The 18,432-nt window shown below is 44.8% G+C and overlaps 1 long non-coding RNA gene across 2 annotated transcripts; it reads left to right on the forward strand.

The window, feature by feature from the left end:
* Positions 1-2,990: 2,990 nt before the first annotated feature.
* LOC122136178 lies at positions 2,991-4,360 on the forward strand. 2 transcript variants are annotated; one of them, XR_006153985.1, is made up of 3 exons: positions 2,991-3,047; positions 3,353-3,500; positions 3,578-4,360. It is a non-coding gene; the product is annotated as an uncharacterized LOC122136178 (long non-coding RNA). The 2 variants fall into 2 exon arrangements; XR_006153986.1 differs by lacking the exon at positions 2,991-3,047 and adding an exon at positions 3,160-3,219.
* Positions 4,361-18,432: the final 14,072 nt, after the last annotated feature.

The following is an 18,432-nucleotide window of genomic DNA, read 5'->3' on the forward strand; positions in this document are numbered from 1 at the left end:
AAAAAAAAAAAAAAAATCTTAACACGGTACTCTTTTATGTAAGGCCTTACTGTTCTCATATAATATAACGGTGATTATTCTACAAAACAACAGCTTTTTTTATGTTAAAACACTTTTTTTTGGTCTTACTGCTGAAAATTAGAACATTTACTGTGAAATCTGTTTTCTCTCCGGTACATCACCACTGCTTCATGGTGACAACTTCTGCATCACTCTTGTCAATGTAGTCTATAGTTACAATAACAATTATCTTGACTTTATCTTGTGTACGGTGTACATTTTAGGACATCCTCAGACCTCAGGTCATGTAAGTAAAAGGCATCATGTCAGACTAAAAGGATCAGTCACTGGACAAAACGGCGTCACGCCTCAGACTGAAAAGCTTCAGGTCTCAGGAAAAACGACGTCAGGTGTCAGGACTCATACAATTAAAACATCAGATGAAACGGACTCAGGTGGAGTTATCGCGTTGCCCCGCCTCATGTGACGTCACACACACGCGGTTCAGAGGAAGTGGGTATGGAACAGTTTGATGGATGCCAAAAGGAGGTAAGCCGCATCTGATATATTATATTTTAACAGTTTATTTAAATGTTACACTAATTAAGTTATATACACGGAGAGAACATTGCATTTCGAGAGTTTTGTGTCCATGTTAAAAAAAGTAAGCCATATTGCAACTAGCAACCTTTTATGTTCGCAAACTGTAGTAACGTTGCCTTTACGAAAATTAACCATGGTTTTGCTACAATAAACAAAACAAAAAATAATAAAAAGCCACTGGTATCCACAAATTAACCATTGTTTTGCCTACACTAACCATAGTTTAACCATGGTATTTATAGTAAAACTGTCGTTATACAAATGGTAATCATTACACACACACACACACACACACACACACACGTTACTACACTTTTACTATAATAAAACCATGGTCAATTTACATCAAGGTTAAAGCAAATTCTTTCGAGCTATTAGATTGAAATCTTAGTCTAATTGTAATATACCTGTATGAGTCTAACACTAGGAGTTTGTTTAATTAAATGATTTTGTTAAAAAACAATGGTTCTGTCTTATAACTGAATATATATTTCTTGTTTCAGTCAATCAAGAATGGATACAGAGATAAGTATCCTGCATTTAAGATGGCTTATATTATAAATGTATTGTTAAATGTGTTAGCTTGTAATATTATCATGTTCTGTTTGCTAAGCTACTGAATAAAAACAAAAAAAAAAAAAAATTCACGTTAATGTGCCTTAAAACTTATTTAGATGAAACGATAAAGTGCTATTTAAAAAATAGCTTCAAACAAAAAGGAATGTGCTCCTTTCTTGCCGCTCCTGGATACAAAAATCAGGAAATCATTAAGCTTAGTTAGTTGGTAGCACTTACTATGAATCCCATATTTATAACACATTATAAGGGTATTCTTAAGGCATTTATAATGAATGCACAATGCATTATTTTTATGTGTTTTTGTGTGTTTGTGTGTTTTGTATATATGAATTTTTTATATATATGTGTGTGTGTGTGTGTGTGTGTGTGTGTTGTTTCATCTCATAAATAATCATAACAACCAATTATAATACATATAAAACTTACGTTCTGTGGTTATAAATTTTCCCCCCCCCATGAGTATGACTATGTATAACGCAATAAGCACCAAGTTAAATCCTCATAATTTATAATGGATTATAAATCTTATATCTTGACATTTATTTATTTAAAAATTGTACAGTATCTTACTTTCTTACTGATATTACAATAAATTAGAGTTAAAATCAACTGTGCCATATTACACATTCATCTGATCAGATCTCTAAAAACTTATGGCCGTTTAGAAAGAAAGAATTATTTTATTTTTCATTATTGTTGTAGTTGTTGTTATTTATAAGTGGTATTTGTCTGCTTTAAGTAAAGTAAAACAAGTTATCGATGGCAAGATATGAGACTTCATAAACTATGGGAAATATCTAATCCATTGTAAGTTAAGTGAATGCATTGTGTGTTCATTGTGCATATAAATCATCATAATCTTAAAAGCTTTAACCACAAATAAGTAAATTACTATTAGTATTAATGCTCTCTCTTGTTATTTCTCTAGGAATGATGTGACTCTAATAATGAGAGAACTTGATGCCAGTGGTCTTCTTAGAAGATGTCGACTACTTCAGCCATGGACCAAATTACTCTTGGCCTATTAATGGTAAATATGATTAAAATATTAAGTGAATATGAATAAACAAATTAGTGTTACCGATGCTGAAGAAAGTCATAGATATCAAAAAAACAGAGTAAAGAGTAAAGCATTAACTAGTTTTCTGACTGATGTTTAGATTAAATAAAATATATTTATTGTGATGCATATTTTATTATTTGTTGTAGGAAATGACTAATTTAAATGTGGGTAACATATTGGTATTGATGGGTATACAACCTGTACATTTAATGAATTTCATGTTGCTTTGTAACTTTTAGTCTCTGAAATGTAATCTAAGTTATTTTATTTTTCTGTTAACATACGAAATCGGTTGAAATGGCCTTAATAGATTATGTAGGAAAATTATTTGGCTTAAGGCTGGCACCTCAAACTGGACAGCAAACCTTCATTGCAAGGTACTTCTTTGATGCCATTCAGGAACTCAGTAGTATGTATATTTGATATCTTACAATGAACATGATAGGAGAGAGCTTCTCATATCGGTAGACAATAGTATTATTATTAAAAAATATTACTTGTATTATTATAGGTTGCCCACGATTCATAAGAGCAGACAGAGGAAAGGAAAATCTTCTTGTCTGACAGATGCAAGTGGCATTTCACTTCCGGGAGTCTGGTGATCAAGGACAAGACTCCTTCAGAGTGGGAACATCAGTACATAATCAGGCATTTAGGTGAGCATAAATGGATTTATATATTATAATGCATGCAAAATATATATTTTATAACAAGAACTAATATGTATATGTATTTTTGTTTTGTTAGTGAGCTGAATGCTTCAACAGTATGCTGAAGAAAACATGGATCAAAAAAATAGCAGGTGACATTTGAGGTGAACTTTGTTTTTGTCTGTCAGTTGGAATGTATAGCACATGCTTATTGATGCTAAATTGAAGGCGTTTTTGTAATAGATTGGAATCTTATCTAAAAAATGTGTGTTTTAGGCCGCTGACAGAATCTGGCATGCTTGATTTGGTCATTCCTGTACACATGTAGTTTAAAACTTCTTGTCAGCTCTCATGTATCTGCTCTCATTAAAAAAAAAAAAAATAAATTATTATTATTATTATTAATAATAATAAATAATAATAATAATAACAATAAAACATACATGCTAACCTACAGAAATTGCCTGCAATATACACACCTTCCCCTTCTTGAGAGAAAGCTGAACATAGAGCAAAGACTGTGGAACACTCACGACTTCGCAAGCAAAGGAATGTTCCAGGTCCATTTGGGAAACCAGACCTTCTCTTTACTTCCCCACCCGAAGGTATCGGTTTCATCCAAATGACAATGGTTCAGAAAAGCTGTAGCCAATGTGAAAAAGGAATTTGTATCTTTCTGCAGGCTTTGCTGATATGCTCTTCAAAGTAGACAACGACCTCCTGAAGTGTGCAGAACAGCTTGTTTGTGGAGTAGATGAGCCTTTGTTGGTGGCAAATGAGGAATTCAGAAAAATATCAGAGGCTATTCTGAAAAAATACAAACTTCCCATCATCACCAGACGGGTCTTTGGCAGCTTACCTCATGTTGGTGGAGGAGAAATTCACCACAATCCTTCAAACAAGAGAGCAATCCATCCACGTTTTGCAGAGGCAAATCAAATATACCAGCTGCTGGCCAATGAGACAGGGACTTTGTAACTGCTTAACAACAAAATAAATACATATAAAAGGACCAAATGATTAAAAAAGTGCTACAAATGAAAATGCAAAAACATGTTTAATGAGGTGAACATGCATTGAAAACACGTAGTAAAAAACAAACCAGCAGTGTTAGACAGCGAGAGAAGGCCTGCGTACTATAATGTTAACATTTTAAACCAACATTGGTATTTGAAAAACTGAAAATGACAAGAAATGTACACTGTCCATGTGATGATCCGTAACATTTCCCATTCGTAACTATAACGGCTCTTTAAATCTGGCCCCTCCACTGTTTTTTAGGGACAGCACCGCAGAGGAAGCTTCAGGTCTCAAAGCTGCATCATAGTGTATACACTCACAAAAACAGCATATAGATTAGATTAGATTCAACTTTATTGTCACTGCACATGTAAGGTACAAGGCAACGAAATGCGGTTAGCATCTAACCAGAAAGTGCAATAAGCAGTAAGTACAGAATATACAAGGTCTACAATATGTACAATAACTATACAGATAAGTATTATGGACATAATTTACAGATTTTAAATACTATCAGCATCATATACAGAATGATAACAGATAGTTGTACTATGAACAGTACTATACAGATGGATTATGTGAAAGTGTATGTACACTATAGGCAGAACTATGAACATATGAAACATAATTTACACTAGTGCAATGGACAGTAAAGTGCATAGATAATATTTCAGTGTGCAGGAAGTGGTGTCCCTGTGATGCGATGGGCAGTTTTCACCACCCTCTGCACTGCTTTGCGGTCAGCCACTGAGCATTTCCCATACCAGACTGTAATACAACTGGTCAGGATGCTCTCGATCGCACACTGGTAAAAGTTCACCACTATGGCTGAAGACAGTTGGGTTCTTCTGCAGTGTCCTGAGGAAGAAGAGGCACTGGTGAGGCCTTCTTGACCAGGCTGGAGGTGTTTGTGGGCCAGGACAGGTCCTCCGAGATGGTGGTTCCCAGGAACTTGAAGCTGGAGACACGTTCAACAACCATCCCGTTAATGTGGATGGGGTCATGCGTGCTTCCTTTCTTCTTCCTGAAGTCCACAATGAGCTCCTTTGTCTTGCTGGTGTTAAGGAGCAAGTTATTGTCAGCACACCCATGTGGCCAGGTGCTGTACCTCTTCCCTGTAGGCAGTCTCATCGTTGTCACTGATGAGGCCAATCACCGTGGTGTCGTCTGAAAACTTAATGATGGAGTTGGATCCATGCACAGGCTTGCAGTTGTGGGTGTAAAGGGAGTAAAGGAATGGGCTCAGCACACAGGCCCTGTGGTACGCCGGTGTTAAGTGTGATGGTGGTGGAGTGTGTTTGGCCTGACCTAACATGCTGAGGCCTGTTGGTCAGAAAGTCCATAATCCAGTTGCAGAGAGAAACAGGTCTCCAAGTTTTGTGGTCAGCGTGGAGGGAATGATGGTGTTAAATGCTAAACTTGAAGTCAACAAACAACATCCTAACATACGTGTTGTTATTGTCCAGGTGTGTGAGTGCAGAGTGCAGCACTGTGCATACTGCATCCTCTGTGCTCCTATTTCTGTGGTAGGCAAATTGGTGTGGCTGGGTGGGAGGCAGTCTTTGAGGTGTGCAAGGACCAGTCGCTCAAAGCACTTCATAATGATGGGTGTGGAGTGCTACAGGGCGATAGTCATTCAGGCACATTGGGGAAGAGTGTTTCGGTACTGGCACAATGTATGTGGACTTAAAACATGTCGGCACAGTTGCTTGGGTTAGGGACAGGTTGAAAATGTCTGTGAAGACCCCTGCAAGCTGCTCTGCACATGCCCTAAGCACACGTCCAGGAATGCAGTCCGGGCCGGCAGCCTTGCGTGCGTTGATCCGGCTCAATGCAGTGTGGACATCTGTGGAGGTGAGTATGAGAGGTTGGTGGTCTGCTGAGTGGTGTGATTTTGGTGGCCGTCTCCTTGCTGTCGCTGTTGTAGTGAGCATAAAAGTCATTTAGCTCGTTAAGGAAGGAGACGTCCGTGACCGTTGGAGTGGAGTTGCTTGACTTGTAGTCACTGATGATCTGGATACCCTGCCACATGCGTCGGGGGTCAGTGTTGGAAAAGTGTTCCTCTACCTTCAGCTTGTAGCAGTACTTGGCCTTTTTGATGCCCCTTTTCAGGTTAGCCCTGGATTTACTGTAGGTCTGAGCGTCATCTGACCTGAAGGCAGTGTTGCGGGCTTTCAGCAGAAGTCGCACCTCCTTGTTTATCCATGCATCTGATTAGGGTATGTTGTTATCTGTTTTTCTGTTGTAACACTGTCAATGGTGGTGTTGATGTAATTCAGTACAGAGGAGGTATAGATGTCAATGTCCATGTGAAAGCCACAGGCAGTCTGAGAAACAAACATACTCCAGTCAGTGTGTTGAAACCTGTCCTGAAGTAAATAGTCTGCTCCAGTTGGCCACACTTTGATGGTCCTCACTGATGGTTTCACACGGTTGATGAGGGGTGAATACTTAGGGGTGAGAAACAAAGAAAGGTGATCAGACTGTCTAAGGTGGGGAGGGGAGTCTCGATGTAAGCTCCATCAATGTTTGTGTAAACATGATCCAAAGTTTTGTCTCCTCTGGTGTGGCAGGAAACATGCTGATGGAATTTGGGGAGCACTGTCTTTAATTTGCAGTGATTAAAATCACCCGTGACAATAAAAGCAGCCTCCGGGTGAGCACTCTGTTGTTTACTAATGGCAGCATGAAGTTCATACAAAGCAAGCTTGTCATTAGCATCCGGTGGAATATAGACTGCGGTTATCATGGTGGAAGTGAACTCCCGTGGCAGATAAAAAAGGTCTACATTAAACCACGAGAAACTATAGGTTAGCTGTGCAGTGTCTCCCAACAATGACAGTGTTCGTACACCAAGCTTTGTTGACATAAATGCACAGTCCACCACCTCTTGTTTTGCCAGAGTCATCTGCCGTTCTATCTGCCCGGAATGTGTTGCGTCCGGCTAGCTCTATAGCATTATTGGGGTACGTCGCTGTGTAGCCATGTTTCTGTGAAAACCATGACATTGCATTCGAAATCGTATGCAGTCCAAAAGTCTCTTCAGTGACCGCACATTAGTGAGGAAAATGCTGGGTAAAGAGAGCCGGAGCTGTGTTAGCTTTAGCTTAGCTCTTAGACCTCCGCGCTTCCCCCCGCCTTTGTTTACGATCTCGACGCCGCCTGCGAGCATTTCTGCCCGGCCGGGTAGAGTGCGTAGCCTTGGGTGTTCTGGCGATCTCAGGGATGAGTCGAAGATTGGTGATAAAACTGTTGGAAAAGTCCTCACTGATATCCAAAAGCGCCCGTCGGGTGTATGATGTTAAAGCAAAGCTGTTCAGTACGAACAGACCTGAGATGAGCAGGAATAATACTGCAAAATTGCAAAAACTGGAGAGACGCTGAGCCTCGCGATGTGTACACACCGCCACCTTGGTCATGGGTGACCATGCCTTTCACCCTGGACCTAACAGTGAATCAACGGAGGAGAAGGTGGTTGGTTCTGGTCCCTAGGTCTGTTCCAGTGTCCGGTGTTTGTTTTTTTTTGCTTTTAAAAAGTGTTTTGTTTTCCGTTAGTTTCTTCCCGTGGCACTGAAACCGCCGCGCACTTCGTGGTGCCGTTGTCAAGTCTGTCGGCCGTGTCTCACTCAGGCCCAGGCTTAGGCTTTCTCAAACCCACCGGACGCTCAAGTATCAAGTCTGCCGACCATGCCTTTCACCCTGAACCTAACAGGGAATCAAAGGAGGAGAAGGCGGTTGGTTCTGGTCCCTAGGTCTGTTCCAGTGTCAAGTCCGCTGACCACGCCTTTCCCCTGAACCTAACAGGGAATCAAAGGAGGAGAAGGCGGTTGGTTCTGGTCCCTAGGGTCGCTCCAGTGTTGGTTCCAGTCCCCGAGTTTAGCCCAGAGAGGGCCCCAGTCCCCGAGTTTAGCCCAGAGAGGACTACAGTCCCTAAATCCAGTCCAGAGCATGCTCATGTGCCAAGGCCTCCTGTGCCCCCTCCGGTGCCTACGCCTCCAGAGTGCCTTCATGACCCTGTTCCAGCCAAGATGCCCACAGTTCTCCCAAAGTACTTTTTTTTTGGGGGGGGGGGGGTAAGTCTCCAGCCATAGTACCCACCCCCCTCTCTGTTGGATGTTGTGTGGTGCTAGGATGTGCCTTAGGCACGAGGAGGTGCTTTAAAGATGCACCTTCTAGGAGGGGGAGTAATGTCAGACTCTGTTCCGTGTTATGCTCCCTAGGTGTTTGTTTATTTTGTCCTTCCCGTTCCTGTTGTTATGATGGTGTTTCCAGGCATTCCCCATTTAGTTCTATTGATCCAGGTGTGTCTCATTAGCTCCCTTATTTAAGCTGTGTGTGTTTCCAGGTTTCCTCAATCCGGTATTGAATGCGTCAACCTCTCCTGCTATGTGTTTTCCTGATTCCCTTGATGTCATTAAAATCTCCTTGTTGATGTACTCCTCATCTCCTTGTTCCTCGCTCCGCACTCTCTCACAGTAGTGGCCGTGTCAATTGGTAACACTTTACAATTAAGTCATTTGTTAACATTAATATATTAACTAATAATGAACAGGACATTTTACAATAGTACACAAGTGCATTAACTAATGTTAATAAATACAACTTTTTGATTTTAATAATGCATAGTACATGTTGAAATTAACATTAAGGTCTATAAATACCGTAGAAGTATTGGTCATTCTTGGTTCATGTTAACCAAAGTTACCTACTATTAATTAATGAAACCTTATTGTAAAGTGTTACCTTATAATTAATAAAAGAGAAGGTAACAGAGTGTGGATCTCCCTCTTATATTTTAATTTGGCATTTAAGTATTAGCTATATATTGTTGGCACATATATAAATTAACATAATAATTTTTCTTAAAAATATACAAATTTTCACAAGTTACATGAAAAATTATATATATATATATATATATATATATATATATATATATATATATATATATATATTTAACCTTAACACAAGAATTGCCATTGTGTAGTGCATCCTGCAGGGTTGTGCCGTGTATATACTCATTGGGCAGCAGGAAGGCATTGTCAGTTCGGTCTACAGCCATGAGTCGAAACATTATTGGGATGGCTCAGTTGGCTTTAAAATACAAATGAAATGTTACAGGCATTTAGCAAAGTAAAACAAATTACAACAATATAACTAGCACACAGTAGAAATGCACTGTTGTTATTCCCAACTGTTCTGTTCTCAACTGTTAATATTAATATAAGATCAAATTAAAATGTATCTTTAATTATAAGATAGAATTGATGAGAATTAATCTTACAGTGAGACCAGAATCTCATGCTGGATATCTTGGTCTGGAAGTCCTGCGGTACCATACAGAATGTTTTAATGGCAGTAGGGGTACCCTGAAAGTAGCCTCTATACACTCTTCCAAATGCACCTTCACCCAGCAGGACCCTTCTTTGTAATGGATTTGCGACTCGTCCACATATAGTAGACACAGAACATATACTATATTTTAATAATGTTGAGATTGAAAAAATAAAAATGCTATTTCATGCATTTAAAGAATATATCCACTTCAATCCTAATTAATATATATATAGTAAATTTATGTGTCTTGGTTGGCAATACTTACATGATGGTAATATGGTGATAACATTAGACAAAAACATAAAACACTTGATTTTGTGGACATCCATCTTTTTCTGCAGATCCTATGCCTTCCAGGATGGGTTTCTCTGCAACAAGTTCTGGAGGAGTGTACCCTCTTGCACTTTTTTCTATTTTTTTTTACTATTATTTCCACTTAAAACACAAAAGGGGAAAAGTAACAATGTTTATAAAATTTTCTACACATTATGACCACAGATGTTAATCTCCAGAAGGATGAAAAGTAGACATACAATTTATGCCTTGTTAGAGTCAGAAATTTTAGTCTCAGAAAATAAATCATTTTAATTAGCATATCAGTAATTTGGCTCGAGAAAGCTAACTAATAATAATAAAAATGTCTAAGCAGTAGTTCAGTCAGTTGGGCTTTTTCAAGCCAACATAATAATTGCCACAACTTACCTTTAAAAGGGGTTTGGGTTTTTGACGGAGGGGAAACTGGCATTTCTTCACTTGTGGTTTTATTAATTGTTTTTACCTTTAAATGTAATACAGACATAAGATTTTTCAGTAAACAATCATTTTGAAATGAAAGAACTGGCAACGAAGCAAACAAAGCAACTCTTTTATAATGACAGTTGAACTGACTTTCAACTAATTATTTTTTTTTTTTCAGGGTATAGAAAAATATAAAAGTTTTCAAACAATTATTTGTTTACCAAATATATTTGTGTCTATAATATTTCAATCCCTCTTTTTTCCCCAAAGTAACAGCTATGAATCTTCTGCTATGCATAATGACGAATGCATGACAAGCTATCTGAGAATATTCCTCCATTCTTCAGATCTAGAGAGGTCTATGCTAATGGACTCTCCTCATCAGGTCATCCCACAGGTTTTAAATGTTAAATTCAGATTGATGAAAAGGCATGCCATGACCTCTTTAAAAGTTGAAGACTAGTGAATAAAACTAGCAGAAGTTTCCAATCCATGTATATATGGTGATACACTGTATGTAATATAATTTCATTATTATGACAGAAAGCCCATTACATACCATTATCCAGTTGTCTGACAGTTTTGCACACATTCGAGTTTTCCATATTTCTGTTCTGAAAGACGTTATAATACAATAATGATGTTAGCATATTACCAGTGGTAGAAATTTTTGAGATTCGCTGAGCAGTGGGTCCTAACAGACATGGGTCAAACAATGGCAAACGGGTATATAGAGGGCAAGACACAAGAATAATCCTAGGGCAAGTGTGGGTCCTCGATGAACAATATCCAGACAGGGTAATCCAAAGGGTAAATCCAAAAATCCGAAAGCAAGAATCAAAAACCAGGTAAACAATCCAAGAACAAAACACGAAGGCAAGACAAGGCAAGAAACGAGACCAACATGGGATAAACAATACTCGGCAGTGAATGCTGGTGTGCGACTGAGTTATATACTGACAGGATAACAAGGTAACAAGGAGGGAGGAGCTAATTAATTACTATAGCAACTAACAAGATGGGCAAAGGAAGAAGGGAACACAGAAACAATGGGCAACAAGAACATTTTCAAAATAAGTGTCCACAAAATATGAGGGTGATATCAGGGTGTGACGTGTAATGCACGAGTCGAAAACGCTAGGCATGTTAACTTTCACTTAAGCTGGCGAACGATCTCCGCTTCAGCGCGGAAAGTGAGGAACTAACTGATCTCTGCTTCGTTACAGTTTGCACATATTTGTTTAGTCGCGAACGGGATTGAGGCAGAGCTGGCAGAGCAGGAAGCCAGGGTGGAGCTTTGGGGCAGGTGGGGTTGGGGTGGAGAAGGGCGGGGCAGGTGGGATTGGAGTGGAATAGGGCAGGGCGTGGAGCAGGTGGAATTGGAGCCCACGGAACTGGAACCCGCCAGGGCAGAGCAGACGGAACTGGAATCCACCAGGCCGGAGCAGACGGAACTGGAGTCCCCCAGGCCGGAGCAGATGGGGCCAGGGCCCATAGCAGAGACCCGGGCCTAGGGAAAGCAGAGACAGACAACACAGGCAATGCATTCATGGTCTCAGGAACCGAGGCAGGGAACACAGAAAGTTCATAGACGGCCTCCATAGCTGTGACAGGACATGATGAGAGTTCATAGATGGCCTCCATAGCCGTGACAGGGCAGGACAAAGTTTCACAGACAGCTTCCAAAGCTGTGACAGGACAGAATGAGAGTTTATAGACGGTCTTCATAGCCATGAGAGGACAGCCAGAGAGTTTCACAAATGGATTCTACTGACACCTCTGGAGGTTATGCAGCGGATGCTGACACATCTGGATGTTCTACAGCATTTCCAGCAGGAAACAGGGGGAGTTCATTAACATTCTCCTTAACAGGACAGGTACGGAGTTCAGGAACGGTCACTTTGACCATGACAGGACAGACTGAAAACTCATAAACGGCCTCCTTGGCCATGGCTCAGCAGACACAGAGTCCATAAATGGATACCACTGACACAGGACAGGGTTCTGCAGCGGTTGCCGCCACCTCTAAAGGTTCTACAGCAGTAACATCAGGGAACAGGGAGAAGTCTGTAACAGTCTCTTTGACCATAACACGACAGGCTGAGAGTGCATCGCTGGGCGCCACCACTACGCCAGGAGCTGAAGTGAGTAACTCCACCTCAGGAGGTTCTGTGGTGGTGTATGCAGCCCAAACATACCATAAAGCGATCCCTATCAAGGGAAGCACTTCAGACAGGGAAATCAGTTCAAGAACAGGAGGGCTAGAGTGAGTGGGTTTGGGGATATCGGCTGTGTGTGCAGACACCAGCGGTTCATCCCTCACACTGGATACCAGACTGGGAAATCGAAGGACTGACCTTGATAATCTGGGTGCAACAGACAGGATGTGATGTGGCATGACTCTGGAGGATCAGCTGTGTACCGACGTGACTCTGGACACACAGTTGTGATGTGAGGTGACTCTGGACGCACAGCTGAGTCGTTACGAGACTCTGGACGAACAGCTGAGACGTGATGAGGCTCTGGGAGATCTGGTGAGACGTGATGAGGCGCTGGGAGATCAGATGAGACGTGATGAGGCGCTGGGAGATCAGCGATGACTTGACTAGACTCAGAAAGATCAGCGGTGACTTGGCTTTACTTGTGAGGATCAACGGTGACTTGACTCTAGAAGATCAACTGTGACTTGACGGGGTGTTGTTGTGTCCGCATGTGGCAAGGGGGGCGTGGTTTAGCGAAGTCTGCAGCGGGAGAGAGAATCAGGAGACGATCGGTAAGTGAGTGGTTTGGGCAGAGACGAGCAACACCTGTCTCTTGTTTCAGTAATTGGCGTGGAGAGAGTATAAAACGCCAGGAGAGACAGAAGCAAGACAGAGAGAGACGGACTGCTGACGTGACCCCAAACCGGAAGAAGTCACCCGGAAGTGTTATGTGATCGTGTTGTTGATGCTAGAGTAAAAGTCACCGTTGGTGCAAAGTTTATTTGTGTTATAATAAAAGATACGTCAGCAGTCCAGCCGACCCCTTTGTCCTCTTCCTTTCCTCCCACGAACTTACTACACTGGTGCCGAAACCCGGGAAAGGAAGAAGGAGTGCCGCCGCCATGCAGAGTCCCTCCTCTACGCCATTTGCGGACGTCATTTCATCCCTCGCGGCCCTGCATCAAGAACAACACCAGGCCCTGCTGGACTTAAGAACGGATCAGGAGCGGCGATTCCACGCCATCCTTCAAGCCCAGCAGGAGGACCGCGAGAGGTTCCGGAGCTGGATCGACCGGGAGGTTCGCGCCGAGGCCACGGGCGGCCACGGACCGCCCGCGGTACCCGCTCACTTACCCCTCCACAAGATGGGACCACAAGACGACCCGGAAGTTTTTCTGGAACTGTTTGAGAAAGCTGCGGAAGCGTGCGGCTGGCCCCGCGACCAATGGCCGGTCCGTTTGATCCCCCTGCTCTCGGGCGAGTCCCAGGTGGCCGCACAACAGCTACCGGTGGCGAACCTCCTGGTCTTCGACGACCTGAAAAGGGCCATCATTCAGCGGGTCGGCCGGACCCCAGAGCAGCATCGCCAGCGGTTCCGTTCCCTGGACCTGGGGGAATCCGGTCGGCCATTTGCGATGGCCCAGCAGCTCCGGGACTCCTGCCGCAAATGGCTACTGGCCGAGGGAAGTGACGTGGAACACCTCATCGACCTCGTGGTGCTGGAGCAATTCATCGCTCGGCTACCGAAAAAAACAGCCGAGTGGGTCCAGTGCCACCGTCCCACGTCACTGGACTCGGCCGTCCATCTGGCAGAGGACCACATGGTGGCGTGCCCCGGGGTCGGCGAACCCCTAACATCTCTCTCTTCTCTCCCTCCCTCTCTCTCCTCCCCGTCTCTCTCTCGACCTGTCCCTCTCCCTAGGTCCCGTCCAGCCGGCCCTCCTCGTGTCCCGCCCCGGGGGGTCCAGGGGATTGACCAAGGACATCATGGGAATCCAAGGGCCCCGCCCAGGGGGGCGGGGCTGATGGCTGCCGGAGGGGACAGCGCTTCTGTTTCCCCGCTCTCTCCACGCCAATTCTCCAATCCACTCCCTGCCACTGGGGCGGCGGGGAGGTCTGGGCTGGCCTGTTGGCGTTGTGGGGACCCGGAGCATTTTGTGGACAGGTGTCCAGTGATGGAGGTGGGGACGATGATCCGGGTCCCGGATGTCCCACAGGCCACCCCCTGTCAGGCAGGAGAGTACCAAATACCTGTGAGTATCAAGGGGGGTACATATCCGGCCTTGGTGGATTCAGGATGTAACCAAACCTCAATCCATCAAAGCCTGATTCACCGGGGGCATTGGATACAAGCCGCGTGGTTAAGGTGCGGTGCGTACACGGGGATGTGGTGGAGTACCCGGTGGTCCCGATTATTATTCAATTCAGGGAACAAAAGCATAGTGTGGAGGTGGCGGTTAGTCCCCACCTCCGGCATCCGATAATTTTGGGAACAAATTGGCCCGCGTTTACTGTTTTATTGGGGTCGTTATGTGCGGATGCCTCTTGGGGAAAGAAGGCACGGAAGGAGCCGCCGCGCGCGTGCAGGTGGGAGAAACTGAGCCAGGACCGCGGGGTTCTGCTTCAGGGGAACCGAGCGAAATCGGGAGACTTATTCTCTCGGAGCGTGATGACTTTCCTCTGGAGCAGTCTCAGGATGAGACATTAAAACACGCTTTCCAAACAGGTCCGCTCCATCGATGGCCAGCCTCTCCAACCTGCCCACCCGCTCACCTATCCGTATTTTGCCATTTTAAGAGATTGGTTGTATCGAGTGACCCAAGACGCTTGGACAAAAGTGAATACAACCCAGTTGTTGATTCCGAAGAGCCGCAGGGAAATGCTTTTCCATGCGGCTCATTCTAATCCTATGGCGGGCCATTTGGGACAGGCAGCAACACTGAATCGCCTCATGACCCGTTTCTTTTGGCCGGGGCATTCACGACAACGTGCGCAGGTGGGTGCGCGTCTTGTCCTGAATGTCAGTTGGTGAATCCACCGGCCCGCCCCCAAAAGCGCCTTTGCGCCCCCTTCCCTTAATGCAGGTCCCCTTCGAGAGAATTGGTATGGACCTCATCGGGCCATTAGAGCGATCTGCACGGGGACATCGCTTTGCATTAGTCATAGTTGACTATGCAACCCGATATCCTGAAGCAGTGGCCCTCCGCAACATTTCCGCTACGAGTGTTGCGGACGCCCTGTTTCGTCTTATCTCCCGGGTGGGGATCCGGAAAGAAATCCTCACCGATCAGGGCACGGCGTTTATGTCATGTACGCTACGCGAACTGTAAGGATTGTTGGGCATTAAATCGATTCGAACTAGTGTCTACCACCCACAAACCGACGGCCTGGTCGAACGATTTAATCACCCACTTAAATCCATGATCCGTAAATTCGTTCACGAAGACGCCAAGAATTGGGATAGGTGGCTAGAGCCCTTGTTATTCGCTGTGCGAGAGGTCCCACAAGCCTCCACGGGGTTTTCCCCCTTTGAGCTTCTCTATGGACGCCAGCCCAGAGGGGTGCTGGATGTACTGAGAGAAACTTGGGAGGAGGGGCCGTCTCAGGGCAAAAACGAATTTCAGTATGTGCTGGACTTGAGAACAAAACTCCACACTTTGGGGCGGCTATCAATGGAGAATTTGTTACAAGCCCAGGACCGCCAAAGCCAGCTATATAACAGGGGAACTAGATTACGCAAATTTGCACCGGGAGAGAAAGTACTTGTATTACTCCCAACGTCGAGCTCAAAGTTAATGGCTAAGTGGCAGGGACCGTTTGAGGTCGCACGACAAGTCGGAGATCTCGATTATGAGGTAATACGGTCCGATAGGAACGGGGCACGTCAGATCTATCACCTCAACCTCCTAAAAAAATGGAATGAGGCAGAATCAGTGATGTTGGCAACGGTGATTGGAGGGGAGGAGGATCTCGGACCAGAGGCGAATGTCAAACCACAATCCCTCGCTCTGGCCCCAGGGGGAGACCACCTCTCGCCGTCCCAACTCACTGATCTAAGGAAATTACAGGCTGAGTTTGCCGACGTCTTCTCGCCCCTACCAGGCCGTACTAACCTGATTCAGCACCATATCGAGACCGAGCCGGGCGTGGTAGTTCGCAGCCGGCCGTATCGCTTACCTGAGCACAAGAAAAAAGGTAGTTCAGGCGGAATTAGGTGCAATGCTTGACATGGGAGTAATAGAAGAATCCAATAGTGATTGGGCGAGCCCGATAGTTTTAGTTCCGAAAACGGACGGCTCAGTCCGGTTCTGTGTGGATTACCGCAAGGTGAATGCTGTGTCGAAGTTCGACGCGTATCCAATGCCGCGGGTTGACGAGTTGCTTGATCGGCTAGGCACGGCTCGTTTTTTATTCGACATTGGACTTAACAAAGGGTTATTGGCAGATCCCCTTGTCTCCATTATCCAAAGAAAAGACAGCTTTCACAACGCCGTTTGGATTACACCAGTTTGTCACCCTTCCTTTTGGGTTGTTCGGGGCGCCGGCTACCTTTCAGCGCCTCATGGATAAGATTCTGCGGCCCCATGCTGCATATGCAGCTGCCTACCTGGATGATATCATTATATTTAGTAATGATTGGCAGCGGCATATGCAGCATTTGAGGGCTGTCCTGAGATCGCTGAGGGGAGCGGGACTCACGGCCAACCCAAAGAAGTGTGCGATTGGGCGGGTGGAAGTAAGGTATCTGGGCTTCCACTTGGGGCATGGGCAAGTGCGTCCCCAAATTGACAAGACAGCTGCTATTGCGACCTGCCCACGTCCCAAGACCAAAAAGGAGGTAAGGCAGTTCTTGGGGCTGGCGGGATATTATAGAGGGTTTATTCCTAATTATTCAGACCTCACCAGTCCTTTGACTGACCTTACTAAAAAGGAGGTGCAAGATACGGTCCAGTGGACGGAGCCGTGTCAGCAGGCCTTTACCCAGGTAAAGGCTGCCCTGTGTGGCGGGCCGTTGTTACACTCTCCTGATTTTTCTCTCCCTTTTCTGTTGCAGATGGACGCGTCGGACAGGGGGCTGGGTGCAGTCCTGTCCCAGGAGATGGAGGGGGAGGAACGGCCGGTGCTGTACATTAGCCGGAAGCTCTCAAAGAGAGAGGCTAAGTACAGCACCATAGAGAAAGAGTGCCTTGCCATCAGATGGGCCGTCCTCACCCTCCGCTACTATCTCCTGGGGCGAGAGTTCACCCTCTGTTCGGACCACGCTCCTCTGCAGTGGCTCCACCGCATGAAGGATACCAATGCGCGGATCACTCGTTGGTATCTGGCTCTACAGCCTTTTAAGTTCAAGGTGATCCACATGGGCCGGGTGTTCAGATGGCGGTGGCCGACTTCCTCTCCAGGAATGGGGGGGGGGGGGGTGGGGGCTGCAGGCTGGATGGCTCCCCGGCCTGAGTCGACGGACTGCTGACGTGACCTCAAACCGGAAGAAGTCACCCGGAAGTGTTATGTGATCGTGTCGTTGTTGATGCTAGAGTAAAAGTCACCGTTGGTGCAAAGTTTATTTGTGTGATAATAAAAGATACGTCAGCAGTCCAGCCGACCCCTTTGTCCTCTTCCTTTCCTCCCACGAACTTACTACACCGCCATTTTGCGACCAGGCTCTGCTTTCACCGCTATTTTGTGAGCATGCTCTTGTGCAGCCGCCATTTCACGAATGAGTGCGATGTCACGTTTCTCTGCCGCGACACCCACAGTAAACAAAGAGCCAACAGACAACAAAGCATAGTCCAGGAACTGACAGAGTGATGAATGCGGACCCTCGCATCTAAGCTTAGATTGGTTGATTTATGCCATCGCAGAAAATCTCTATCAAAATAATGTCCGGTAACTCAGAATAGTAAGCAATGGCGAAAAAGCTGTATGTTATGGTTCTCCAGTGATCATGGGCCTTGCTTAATGTCGCATAGTATTTTTGTAGTGTCCATACCTGGCAGTGTTCACCTGAACAGGTGCTGGATCCTTGTGTGGCTGAGTATTCTGTAACGTTTTGAGCCGATGAGACGTGAGACGTGTGGATCCATGTGCAAGCTTTTATTGGTCAGATACGGTCATAACAGGCATGGGTCAAACAATGGCAATCAGGTGTATAGAGGGCAAGACACAAGAATAATCCTAGGGCAAGCATGGGTCCTCGATGAGCGAACAATATCCAGACAGGGTAATCCAAAGGGTAAATCCAAAAGTCCAAAAGCAAGAATCCAAAACCAGGTAAACAAACCACGAAGGCAAGACAAGGCAGGAAACGAGACAACATGGGCTAAACAATACTTGGCAGTGAATGGTGGTGTGTGAGACTGAGTTATATACTGACAGGTTTATGAGGTAATGAGGAGGGAGGAGCTAATCAATTACTATAGCAACTAACAAGATGGGGGAAAGGAAGAAGGGAACATAGAAACAA

This window comes from Cyprinus carpio, chromosome A3, assembly GCF_018340385.1.
Source record: "Cyprinus carpio isolate SPL01 chromosome A3, ASM1834038v1, whole genome shotgun sequence".
NCBI lineage: Eukaryota > Metazoa > Chordata > Actinopteri > Cypriniformes > Cyprinidae > Cyprinus > Cyprinus carpio.